Below are 12,409 nucleotides of genomic sequence, written 5' to 3' on the forward strand. Positions count from 1 at the left end.
TGATAATGCATCGATGAAACGAAAACCATAAGTGGCAAACATTTTTTGGAATGGTTTGAAGATGATTCTTCTGGACGTAGGCAATGAGGAGCTAATGGATAACGTATAGTTGGATATTCAAGAGGATCTTTTTTAAGAACTCTCCCACTAACATCATAAGAAAAGTTAAATTGATAGGAATTGGGCAGCACAGTGGCACAGTGGTTAGCGTGGGTTTCCTCCGGGTGTTCCGGTTTCCTCCCACAGTTCAAAGATATGCAGGTCAGGTGAATTGGCCATGCTAAATTGCCTGTAGTGTTAGGTAAGGGGTAAATGTAGGGGTATGGGTGGGTTACGCTTTGGTGGATCGGTGTGGACTTGTTGGGCCGAAGGGCCTGTTTCCCTCACTGTAATGCAATGTAATCTAAACACAAGCATATAGGAAACGAAAAATTAGGTTTACATTCATGTGAATGTAATTGAAATATAGAAGATGCCATGCGCCAGCTGCACAGAGTGTTGCTGAGACTAAACTGAGAGTATTGTGTACCATTTGGAGTCCCAATCTAAGATGAGATTACTTACAGTGTGGAAACAGGCCCTTCGGCCCAACAAGTCCACACCGCCCCGCCGAAGCGTAACCCACCCATACCCCTACATCTACATCTACCCATTAACTAACACTACGGGCAATTTAGCATGGCCAATTCACCTGACCTGCACATCTTTGGACTGTGGGAGGAAACCGGAGCACCCGGAGGAAACCCACGCAGACACGGAGAGAATATGCAAACTCCACACAGTCAGTCGTCAGAGGCGGGAATTGAACCCAGGTCCCTGGTGCTATGAGGCAGCAATGCCAACCACTGAGCCACTGTGCCACTCTTATAGAATATACTACAGACGAACTGCAAAAGGTATTCTCCAGATTAATCCCTAAAATGGCAAGATTGTCTGATGTGGAAACTCAGCCTGTGATCTCGAGTTTCAAAAGATGAGAGGTGATTTTACTGAAACTTAGAAACATAGAGGGGAGAGAACAACCGAGGGACATGGAGAAGTACAAGCAGGAGAGATGAGGGAGAATCCCATGATATTCCACACGGACAAGTAGAACAGAATAATCAGCAACAGTTCGTGTCCATTAGAAACCAAAAGGGCAACCAGTGTGTCAACCCGGAGAACATTGATAGATTGTTACATATAAACATCACAGCTGTTTTACTTGGGAGAACGAGGATGCAGGTACAGAATTCAAGAAGATGGACTGGAAAGCTCTTGAAAAGAGATTGATGTAAAATACGAGCAGCGGTTTGAGGCTTTGTCTGGTATAAAATTGGACCAATCTGCAGGTCTGGATACTGTTGGAGTCAAGGGAGCAAAGACGCTGACTGGAAATTTTAATTAGAATCTGACAACAGGGGAGGTGCCAGAGGACTGGAGAACAGCTATTATGATTGCACTTCACAGTAAGGGTGGTAGAGAAAGACCAGGAAACTATAGACGAGCGAGTATTAAATCACTGTTCGGGAAACTACTGGAGAAAATAGAGAAGGAGAAAATTGAACTCCAATCAGAATGGCAAGGTTTTAACAGGGATAATCATCATGACTTTATCAGAGTGAAATCACACTAATGGAGTTGATTCAATTAGTTTGAGGAGGTCGCTTGTTTAGTTTTGATGCAATGCCTTTGACAAAGTTCCGCATGGGAAACTGAAAAAAATAAAGTAAAATCTCAGAGTATCAAGGATAACTTGAAAAGTTACAGCGAAAATTGTCTTAGTGTCAGGAGGCAGAGGGTGGTGGGAGAAGGCTGTTTGTGTGACTGGAGACCAGTGTCCCCTGGTGTACCACAGGGATCAGTGCTGTGTCCCTTATTGTTTGTAGCATTCATAAATGGTATAGATGTGAATCTGGAGGGGGAGTGGGTGGAGGGGTGGGAGTTGTGATAAGAAAGTTTGTGTTTGACACAAAGATTGGCCGGGTGATTGGCAGTGAGCAGGAAGTTCTGATTTGAAAGGTAAATACAAGTGGAATGATCAGATGGGCAGATCAATGGCAGATGGAATGTGATCCTGATAAATATGAGATGATGTACTTTGGAAGGAGGAACCAGACATGGGGTGTACACAATGATTGGCAGCACACTAGGGAGCTCAGAGGGTATTTCTCCACACATCCCTGAATGTGACTGAACAGGGTAATGGACTAGTTAAGAATTGAACCTTGGATGGAGCGTTTATTAATCAGGGAGTAGATTATAAGTGCTATACAGGGCTTGGTTTAGTCCATGATGGAGTACTGTATGTCGTTCTGGGAGCCTCATTATAAGGAAGGATGTGATTGTACTGGAGGGGTTTGCAAAGGAGATTCACCAGGATGTTCCCTGGGATGGAGCATATCAGCTATGGAGAGAGGCTGGATAAGCTTGGGTTGTTTACTTTGGACAGAGAGGCTGAGGGGGATGTGATTCAGAAGGATAAGTTAACAAGGGACATTAACAGGGTGGACAGACAGCATCTGTTCCTTTTAGACAGAGGGTCAAGAACAAGGGAGCACACATTTAAAGTGAAGGGTTTGAGGTTCAGAGAGGATTTAAAGATGACTTTTTATTCACCCAGAGGGTGTTGGGGTCTGGAAAGTACTTTCTGAGAGGGGAGTTATCAAGGTTAACCTCTCAACTGTTAAAAGTACTTGGACAAGCACTTGGAAGTGCCATAACATTCCAGGCTATGAGCCTTTTGTCGGAAAGTGGGACTAATATAGATCGTGCTGTATTTCTGTTGGCACAGAGACTATGCTCCTGTGAGTGTATGATGTGGAAGGTCAATGATTGAGCAGCTTAACACAAGAATTGATGGGTTTATGAAGATAATGTTCACAAAGGTTATAAGAGTGAACTGTCATAGCTTGTCAAATTATGTCAATGTGAGAAGTATGAAAATAAAGTGCAGGTTTTTTCCAGTTTGAAACCAAAGAATGGAGAATGGGAAACAGGGAAATGGCAAAACTATGAATCCACTACTTCAGTTCTGTCTTCACAGAACTTTCTGACAATACCAGGAAAACCAAGTCTCGCGTGGAAAACGAAATAGTACATGGAACATAGAACATCGTAAGTAAATCGTTTGGGAGAAATGATTGGGACTGAAAATAATGGTCATCGACAACACTAACACAGGTTTATGAAATGGGAATTATGTTTGAGAAACAGACTGGGAGACAAATGAAAGAGAAGCAATGGATGTAATCAATGTGGATTTTCAGAAAGATTTCGGTAAAGCTCCAAGCCTAGTTTGCAAAATCAAATCTTCGTGGATTGGGGTGAATATATGGACAGCTGGCAGGAGGCAGTGGATAGAAATAAACAGACACGTGAAGCAACAGCCTGACATTGTATTTAAGGTCTGATTCTGTGAGTATGACTATATCCCTGACACCCCTTCCCCGGATATCTCCTCTCTCACCAGCAGGACAGACAAAGCAGAAGTGGTGGCGCCGTGGGATACAGTTTGAAGGGAATTGTTCTGGGAGTCCTCAACAGTGACTCTGTATCCCATGAACTCTCATGGCGTTAGGTTACACATGGGAAAGGAAACCTCCTGCTGATTACCATGTACCAGCCTCTCCCAACTGATGAGTCAGTACTCCTCCAAGCTGACCAACACTTGGAGGAAGCGCTGAGGGTGGCAAAGGCACAAAATATACTCTGGGTTAGGGATGTCAATGTCCACAAAAAGAGTGGTTCAGCAGCAGCATTACTGATTGAGCTGGTTGGGTCCGAAAGGATATAACTTCTCGACTCGGTCTGCGGCAGGTGGTGAAGGAACCCACAAGAGGGAAAAGCCATATTTGACCACAGCCTTACTAATCTGCCAGCTGCAGAAGTATCTGTCCATGACAGTATCGGGTAAGAGTGACCACTGCACAGTCATTGTGGAGATAAAGTCACACTTGCGTATTGAGAATAACCTCCACTGTCACCATGCTAAATAGGACAGACTTTGAACAGATCTGGCAGCTCAAGTCTGGGTTTCGATAATATGTTGTGGGTCATCAATAGCAGCAGAATTGTACTCCAGCACAAGCTCATGGCCTGGCATATCCTCCTCACAACAATTACCATCAAGACAGAGGATCAACCTTGATTCAATAGAGTGTGCAGGAGGGCAGGAGCAGCACTGGGAATACCTGAAAATGAGGTGTCTGCCTGATGAAGCCACCAACCAGGACTACCTGCGTGCCAAACAGCATAAGCAGTTCATCATAGACAGAGCTAAGTGATCCCACAAGCAACGGTGCAGATCTAAGCTCTGCAGTCCTTCTACTTCTAGTAGAGAATAGTTATGGACAATTAAACAAGTCATCGGAGGAGGACATTCCACAAGTATCCCCATCCTTAATGATAGAAGAGCCTCGCACTTCAGTGCAAAAGATAACGTTCATGCATTCACAACAATCTCCAGTCAGAAGTGCAGAGTGGATGATCCATATCGGCCTCCTCCAGTGGCCCTCAACAATTCAGTTACCAGTCATCAGCCAATTTGATCCACTCCACACGATATCCAGATTCAGTTGGCGACACTGGATACCTCAGAGGGTACATACCCTGACAACATTCTGGCAATAGTACTGAAACGTTGTTCTCCAGACCTTGCCACTGCCCTCACCAAGCTGAACCAATACCGTTACAACAACATTTCCCCGATTACATGGAAAATTACCCCAAGTATCTCCTGTATATAAAAAGCAGACCAAATCCAATCCGGCCAATTACCACTCCATCAGTCTACTCTCGATCATCAGTAAAGTGGTGGAAGGTCTCAGTGCTTTTAAGTAGCACCTGCTCAGCAATACCCTAGTCAATGATGCCCAGGTTTGGCTCCACCAGGGCCACTCAGCTCCTGACCTCATTACCGTGGTTCAAACATTGGCAAAAGAGCTGAATTCCAGAGGTGGGGTGAGAGTGATAGCCCTTTAAATCAAGGCTGCCTTCTCCCAAGTGTGGCATTAAGGGGCCTTAGCAAAACTGGAATCAATGGGTATCAGGGGCAAACTCCCCGCTGGTTAGAATCATACCTGACACGTAGGAAGATGGCCATGGTTGATAAAGGTCAGTCAACCCAGCGCCAGGAAGTTTCTGTAGGAGTCCCTCGGGCAGTGGCCTAGGCCCATACATCTTCAGGACTGCTTGATCAATGACCTAGCCTCCATTTTAAGGTCAGAAGTGGAGATGTTTGCCAATGATTGCACACTCTTCTGCAACATTTGTGTCTCCTCAGATACTGAAGCAGTCCATGTTCAAATACAACAAGATCTGGACAGTATCCAGGCTGACAAGTAGCAAGTAATAGTCACGTCACACAAATGCCAGACCGTGAACATCACTACTAAAATACAATCTAACCTGCCCCTTGGCATTCAATGGTGTTCCTGTCACTGAATCCACAGTGGACTGCAGCGGTTCAACAAGGCAGCTCACCACCACCTTCTCAAGGGGCAACCAGGGACAGGCAATAAATGCTGGCCCAGCCAGTCACACCCAGATTCAGGAAATAAATATTATTTTAAAAAAATAACAGAGGAAGGTTTCTGGGATATCACAGAGATCGGTGCTCAGGTCCCAGTTGTTCACAATACCCATTAAACATTTGGTTGCAGGAATCAAATACAATATATCCCAACCTGCTGATAGAACTAAAGGATGTTGGATTGTGAGTGGGTGAGGAGGTTGTAAAAAAGCTTCAAGGTGACTAAGACAAGTGGAGTGAATGGGCAAATACGTGGCGGATGGAGAGCAAGATGGGTTGAGGTGACAGTATGTCCTTTGGTTGGAACAAGAGATTGGCAGCTTTTCGTTTGAAAAGGGATTGTTTGAAACATGTTGATCTGAAAAGCGACGTATGCGCCTTTTTGTTGTTTCCTTCTGCGCGGCCCTCCGAGGTCCCTGCAGCACAGTGAGGTCTGAACCCACAAGGCAATACTGGGAATGGCATTCACACGCTACCCAGTGTACATAGACCTACCAAGTGGGGAGCTGTAACATTGCAAAGGATCTGGATCTCCCTGCAGACCAGTCACTGAAAGCAATATTGCAGGAGCAAGAACCAGATAGGAAGATCAATCATGTGCTGACCTTCATTTCAGGGGGATTTGAGTCCAGGAGTAAGCGTGTCTTACTGCAGCTGCAGAGAGCTTTGGTGAGACCCTATCTCAAACACTGTGCAGTATTCTGCAGCTTTGGTCTTAGTACATAATAAAGGACAAACCTGACATTGAAGGAGAGCAGTGAAGGATTTCCAGACCAATCTCAAGGATGACAGTCTTGTTGTGGGAGCAGAGTTTGGGGCGACTGGGCCTGTATTCCATGTGGTTTAGGAAAATGGGTGGAGATCTCAGTGAGATATATAAAGATCTGACAGGGTGAGACAGATTGGAAGCAGGGATAATAATTCCCCTGGCTGTGGTGTCTAAAACAAGGGTCCACAGTATTAGGTACAGACAGACCATTTATGCAATGAGATGACATATAAATGTCTGCAATCAGTGACTGGTGAACCTGGGGAATGCGCTCGAACCTGGAAGCCAAGACACTGAATATAAATAATGATTTAGAGACAGTAAAGGAATGGTGGGAGAGAAGGAGAACGACATGGAAATAAAGGGCAAGATATCATTATATTGAATTGGGTAGCAAACTGAACAGACCAAATGGACTACTGCACTTCCTACTTTATAGCTTCCCACAGTTAATCACATTAAGGGATGTGTACAGTGTGTGGAAAAAGTGCATTGTGTACATATTTGAACATGAACTGGAATGTGGAAGGCTCAATGTGTTGTATGGCCTACTCCATTCCCGATGTTTCTCTGTAGTCTGTAAATGTTGTCACAAGCTCTCAGATGTTAGGAAGGAGGTCTCTGCAGGGTCAACAGGACTGTGTTTCTCATTCCCTTTTTCCGATACTGAGGCTGGGGCCGGGTGTTCTGTCCGGTTTTATCCTTTAGACCTCGGTACAGTTTGATACAATAGAATGTCTTGTTTGGCGGATTCAGAGACCATTGCAAAGTTTATCACATGTCTGTGTGTCTGCAGTCACGTGTAGGCCAGACCAGGAAAGCACGGGGGATTCACTTTCTGAAAGTACATTTGTGAAGCAAATTGGTGTGTACAATCGACATTGGCTTGAAGGTCACTATTTACGGACACCAGATTTTGCAGCCTAATATTTTGTCAATTGTGTTTAACTTACACCAGCTGCCAGAGCATTAGCCTGGTCTGGATTAGTAATCCAGTGACCTTTCCACAGCAGCACCATCTCGACATGGGGACCTATCTGAAATCATACTGAGCAGGTTATTTCTGTGCTGCTTGGTAACTCTGTCAAAAAGAACTCCCACCAATTTGACTGTCGAGGTGGGTCTGAGGCGGAGGTAACTGGCCAGATTGTAATTATAATCCTTTTAGGAACTGGACATAGTTGAGTAATTTTCCACATTACCAGGGAGATGTCAGAGTTAGTGCTGGAATGAAAGAGCTTCCCCAGGGACACGGCTTGTTGTGCAGCACAAGTCTTCAGTCCTATTGCAGGAATGGTGACAGGGACCATTGCCTTTTTCGTACGTACTGTGTTCAGCTGTTTCTTCATGTCACGAACAGCAAATCGAATTGGTTGAAGACGGGCATCTGTGATTCTGTGGGTATCATGGCGAGGGTGAGGTGGATCATCAACTCCACACTTCTGGCTGAGGGTGGTGCAGATACCACATCCTGGTCTTTTACACTGATGTGCAGAGCTGTTCGATTACTGAGGATGGGGATATTTGTGGAGTCCTTTGCTCCAGTCATTTGTTTAATTATCCATCACCAGTTATGTCAGAATGTGACAGGATTGCGGAGCTTTGATCAGATCTGTTGGTCAAATGTGGTAGCTTTAATGGGTTCACGTCAGGTTTAGGTTCACGTGGTTCTGACCCAGTCATGTTCACCCACAGTCATTACTGAAACATAGATCGTATTGATGGTAATTGCAGACTGAGGAAATTATTCGAGGCTAAAAGTTACAGGTTGTGGTTGAATGCTGTTTTGCTTCTCCTGCTGCTGTAGTCTACAGCACTACATAAAAACGAAGTTTTGAGCTGCAATATCTGCAATGCAATTCTGCTGTCTGTCCCTTAGTTCACATCGAGACCCATTCACCCATCAGTCATGTACTCAGTGACCTACTCTGGTTTCTGATGTGGTAACACTTCAATTTTCATACTTTCATTCTCCTGAGGATCTCTCCCCGGATCAGGCTTTCAAACTGACACATTCTGCAAAACCAAGTAACTGATTTTAATTCAATTGTTTAATTCACCTCAATTTTTTTCCTTGAGTAATATCATCTTCTGTATTTAAAGTGAATGTTTTTCCTCTGTTTCTCTCCCTGACCATGATTAAGAGCTCTGTAGTGTCAGTGATGCCACCCTTATGTAGTTTCCGAGCCAATGAATTCTCTGGATTCCCAATCATCTTCACCACATTGTATGTTTCCTATTTTGGTTTCATGCCTTATTACTCAAGGCTGCCTTGTTCTCCCATGAGTATGTTTCATCTCCTTTGGGAGAATTTCTGGTATCCTCCGAAATATCCCCAGAAATTCCTGCTTTTGCTGCTCCATGGTCTGCCCTGCTCAGGTCCCTTTCCAATTAACTCTGGCCAGCTCCTCCTGAATGTCTTTGCAGTTACATTGCTCAATTATAATCACCTTACATCTAGAAGAGAGCAATAGACATAAACCGAAAGAAGGAGCTTTGAGAGAAGGGACGCAAAGAAAAATAGCTAAATTTCTTAACTAGATACAAAGAGAGAAAGAGCGCGACAACATAGATGAGGAAATGTGAAAAACGAGAAAACTAAATCATTGAAAGAATTAGATGTACATCCCTCAATGTTTTGGCAATTCCTGTGTGCTGTGGTCCTTCGTATAGTGCATGGACAACAGTGTAATGTGTTCAAATGCTGGCTCTGATGCCAGACTTTTTATCTCCAAAAATATGACAGACACTAGCTTTGAAAAGAACAGGCCAATATATTGAATTCTGATCGAAAGGGGATTAACTGAAATAAGTTGCGACACCAGAAGTAAGAATTAATAACACACAACCTGATAAGAAGGAGAGATTGGAGTAGAGAATTCTAGAAAAGAAGGGAACGTTGAGAGGAGGGGAAACATATCACTTTAGATGAGGATCCAATGATGTTTTAATGTTTTATCAATTTTATACATCATATGCATCACTTTTCGTGTGCCTCCGTTGTTCATTTAGAATGGGTTGTGCACATGTGAAAAATGTTACATATCTGCACATGCACATTCATTAAACAGTGTAAATAAAATCATTTTCCGGCATTGAAATGGTCCTGTTGTTGTGTTACCAGGATACACGAACACCAGCTGGCCACCAAAAGACATGACCCATTATCACTATGTTCCATACATACAGATAAAGAAGGGCACCACTTTGATTGGGACAATGCACACACATACTAAGACACGCAAGGATGTTCTTAGAGGAATGGCATTCTGACCAGAAGTCCATCAATAAACGCATCAATTTAGATCCTATCTACCTTCTCTTGTAAAACAAAAGAACTGGAAATGACATCACCCATCTTAAGAACCGAAGACCTATAAATAGAGAGGCGCGACATACCACCAGCACTTCAGCAGAGACTCTCACTGATGATGTTACCGAGTCATAGTGTCGAATCGTCAGAAAACAAACCTTCAAGCACAGTGAGCTAACTTGCATATATAAAAACTGCTATTTTTCTTTTATTAGTGGAATTTGGGAGTTCTTTGTCACTCATGTATTAACAGATTACGAGGTGAGGTGAGCTTTTTTGGGTTTGTGGTTTTAATTAACATAAGTCCTCGACATAGATGTCTTCACAGTTTGGGGCCCTGCCGTATGGGACTTGGACAGATTTGAACAGATTTCGGGTACACAATGTCCCAGCAAATTCCAACACGTTGCAATTAGTGACCAAGATCTTCAAATAAAACCGGTCGGAAAATCTGTTTAATTTTGTTTACTTGTGGTTGTTTAAATTAAAAGTGAGGGAAATGGCTTTTAACATTACTAAAGAGGTTCCCAAATTTGCCAAGAAAGTTTAGAAAGACAGAAGCAGGACATTTTTTAGAATTAGCATATAGATTGGAATTGGGTTTAACCAGGGACAAAAGGAAACCAGAAATTATCATGCAGTTGGTCAAGCACTTTGATGTATCAAAGAAACAGACAAGTGCAGTCGAGTTAGAAAAAAACTTTAATTGCAGATATGGCAACTGAAGTTAGAAGATAAAGAAAGAGACGGAAACAGAGAGAGAAAAAAGAGAAGGAGAGGAAAAAGAAAGAGAGAGAGAATTTGAGATTCAGAAGTTGGGAATTAGACAAGAAAGTTAAATTAACAGGATGGAGATGAAGGGAGAACGTCGGGATGTATACAACTATGTTAGCGCCTTGCCATATTTCGGTGAGAAAAATGTCAAAATCTTTTTTATTTCATTTGAAAAAAAAGACTCGGCAGCTTACGGGTCCAGTGAAATTGTGGGTAATGCTCGTTCAGAGTAAGCTGGTTGGCACAGCTGGTGAGGTATGTACAGCGCTGTCAGATGAGGGATCAAGAGATTATGCAGATGTCAAATTGGCTATTTTGATTGGCTATTAATTGGTATCAGAAGCATATAGACAGAGGTTCATGAAAATAGAGACGGAACCAGGACAGACTTGTGTTAAGTTTGAAATAATTAACAACAGTCATTTTGTAAGATGGGTGCTGGACTTAAAAATAGATAAGACCTGTGAGGCTTGAAGGGAGATTAATCTGCTGAAGAAGTTTAAAGACTGACTTCCAGAGATGGTAAGAATTCATGTGCACGAACAGAAAGTTCAAGAAGCGAGAAGAGCGGCAGAAATGGCAGGTAAATATGCATTGGTGCATGAGATGAAATTTAGCTTCTGGGAGAATTTGCATGCTATGAGGGATAGAAATTGGGAGAAGGGAAGTTCACACATTACAAAGAATACAGTAGTGCACAATAGTTTACCACATGTGAAAAAAGAAGCCCAAAGGGGCTGAAAGGAGGTGAAAGGCCTCAGGTGTTCTCAGCAAAAGGGCGTGGAACACATAAAATGACAGTGCCTATGGTTTAAGAAGAGCACTAGGAAAAGGTGGTTTCATTGAAGTAAGCTGGGACACACTGTGATGGTCGTTGAAGGAAGGACCTTTGGGAAAGATGTGGCAGAAGAGGCTATTTCCAGTGGCATTAGTGTAACTGGTAAAGAAGACCCCAAGTGGAGCCAAGGAGCTGCAGGAGAGTGCTCAGCCTAGGCAAGGGCTGGGTATGGAGTCAGTACCTGATCTCTGAAAGAATTCACCTCTGTAGATAAAGTTTACTCAGAAAGAACAGGGGGAGAAGGACAAGAAGTTATAATTTTGTGAGATACGGGATCTGCTCAGTCTCTAATAGTTGATAAGTGAGGCGCCAGAAAAGCACAACAGATCAGGCAGCATCCAAACAGCAGGACAATTGAATATCAGACAGAAACCCATCGTCAGGAATGTGGTTTGGGGGACAATGCGACTGAAAGATAAATACGAGGGTAGTAGCTGAGCTGGTGGGAGGGTCACTGGGAAGGCGATAAGAAGATGTCGGCGGGAGTAAGAGTGATATTTCAAGGGGAGGGTGGAGTCGGTAGGTGGGAAGGAAGATGGCCAGTTAGGGCGGTTCAAGAGGGCAGTGCTAGGTTAAACGGTTGGATCTGGGAGAGGTTGGTGGAGAGGAGATTTGGAATTTGGTGAAGTCAACGTTGATGATGGTTCTAGTTTGAGGGTTCTAGTTGTCCTATCCACAACACCCTCCTCTCCGACATATCACCATCACATCTCACCTGCACCTACCTATCGCCTTCCAAACTATCTTCCACCCAGTTCCACTCCCACCCTCCTATTTATTTCTCGGCCCCCTTCCCCCTCCCTTACCCCACCCCCCACTTTCCTGATGAAGGATTTATGCCTGAAACGTCAACTCTTCTGCCCCTCGGATGCTGCCTGGTTGGCTATGCTTTTTCAGCCCCACACTTTTCAACTCTCATCTCCAGCATCTGCAGCCCTCACTTTCTCTCGGCCTCTAATAGTGAGAGATGAAAGTATTTTCACTCTTTCTGACATATTAATCAAGATCGTGACAATTTGTGGAATGGGGTGAGAAATTAAGTATTCCCTTGTGTAACATCAGGATGGAATGCCAAATCAAGGTTGGGGAAGTAACAGTGACAGTGAGTAACAGAGTGTCAGTTCCAGGAAAACAGTTTGTTCTTGTGAACGATTTAACTGGATCCAAGGTGGGAGTTGCAACCCATGTGTTGGAGAAGGCAAA

Source organism: Chiloscyllium punctatum, chromosome 4 (assembly GCF_047496795.1).
Source record: "Chiloscyllium punctatum isolate Juve2018m chromosome 4, sChiPun1.3, whole genome shotgun sequence".
NCBI classification, from domain to species: domain Eukaryota; kingdom Metazoa; phylum Chordata; class Chondrichthyes; order Orectolobiformes; family Hemiscylliidae; genus Chiloscyllium; species Chiloscyllium punctatum.